Consider the following 1,506-nt stretch of genomic DNA (forward strand, 5'->3'; position numbering starts at 1 on the left):
CTCTCTCTCTCTCTCTCTCTCTCTCTCTCTCTCTCTGGCAGGTATTAAATTCGGAGGTTCCGCCTCTTAAATAAACTAACAGCGTTGAAAAAGTTAAACCCATCTGATTCTGTCTAAATTGTCCAAGACAACCACCCATTGTTGAGAAGAAAAGTGGTTGTCTTAGGCAGGTAGACATCTTGAACGGTGTCATTCTAATAAAACAGAAAAAAGCGCTAGGGAGGTAGTGGGAAGTGGTCGTATGTACAGCGATTGCTTTAGACAAGGTTACTGTTGCACTGTACATATATTACTTACTCATCGGCGTCTGTAGTGTAGCGGTTATAGACGCTTGCTGTCTCACACAGGAGACCCCGTGTTCGATTCTCGAGTGGGGAGAATTTGTTTCGAGTGTCTCGGTCTTTCTTCTGGGACGTATAAAACTCCTCTCAGCCCGGGTTGGCCGTAACAAGCAAGTTTTGAAGCTCATCTACTAAATGTGAGGCAGCGTGGTGGAATCAGGCTCTCGTCAAAATAATCAAAGTGAATAAACTTGCATTTTTCCGCAGGTTTAGGAATTTGTTTCAATTTTTTTGTTTTGTTTTTTTGGCTCAAAACCTTTCATGCCCATTAAAGAACTCATTTACGTGTGGATTTTTCTGAAAAACGTTTCTTAAAGGTACAAGAAATGTAGATTTTCTGTTACCTTGGACTCTTTAGCTAAGGAAATATCTAATCTTTGGCGGCCATTTTCTCACTAATTTTACCTCTGAAAACACTTGAATAGTTGAAAACAGGTGACCCCCACCTCCTCCATTCGCGAATATTCCGACTTGTATTCAAGATAAATGGATATATTTTTTTCACCCAAATAAAGACAAGTGAACAAGCTTTAAGATGATACCAATAACTCTACATGCGAGAGCCTGATTCCACCACGCTGCCTCACAAATGCGTATCTAAGTTGTGTCGGTGTGGGCGTAAAAACACCTACATTTTTTACGTTGTGATGCTCTCGTCGCTTACATCGCAATAGAAATGATATTTTTTATGAACAAAAATGATGAATGCTACAATCTCTACGTTCACGAGCTAGCAAATCCACTCATCGGATAATGTTACTCTCCCTCTGATAAACTCGTGTCTCTTAAGCTCGAGCTTTTGCTTTCTACTTTCTCTGAGGCTGGCAACTGGCGAGGGTTTTCTTCTTCTGCCAAGTGCAGGCAGGCCTCTCTCTATTTGCCGTAGCGCGACTCTATCTGATGGCATGTCCGAGATGTGATGTTTTCCCGCGCTTATCGGTCCGCGCCAGATAACAAGACCGGAGCAGACGTCAATGTTGCCTTCTCGGTGGGAGTGCGATACTGGAGAGCTGTATAATACGGCTCGTTTGTGAGTAGAAGGATTTCAAAGAGCCCGCCTGGTCGGTCGGTCTGTACGCGGATGTTTTTTTGGTTCTCGTTGTGTTTTATTTCCCCCTGTTAATCGGTGAGTGGTTGTTCGAGAAGTTGTTGTTGTTGTTGTTGT

The 1,506-nt window shown here is 42.9% G+C and overlaps 1 protein-coding gene across 7 annotated transcripts in view; it reads left to right on the forward strand.

The window, feature by feature from the left end:
• LOC101849468 (tyrosine-protein phosphatase Lar) overlaps window positions 1-1,506 on the forward strand; it is a 178,687-nt gene that overhangs the window by 119,276 nt on the left and 57,905 nt on the right. Inside the window, exon 1 of one of the 7 annotated variants that reach the window (XM_005100618.3) lies at window positions 1,343-1,467. The exons of the other annotated variants lie outside the window; for them this stretch is intronic. The gene's annotated coding sequence lies outside the window, so the exon portion shown is untranslated. Of the gene's footprint in view, window positions 1-1,342; window positions 1,468-1,506 lie in introns of those variants that run through there. 7 annotated transcript variants of the gene reach the window in all.

This window comes from Aplysia californica, unplaced genomic scaffold, assembly GCF_000002075.1.
Source record: "Aplysia californica isolate F4 #8 unplaced genomic scaffold, AplCal3.0 scaffold00253, whole genome shotgun sequence".
NCBI classification, from domain to species: Eukaryota; Metazoa; Mollusca; class Gastropoda; order Aplysiida; family Aplysiidae; genus Aplysia; species Aplysia californica.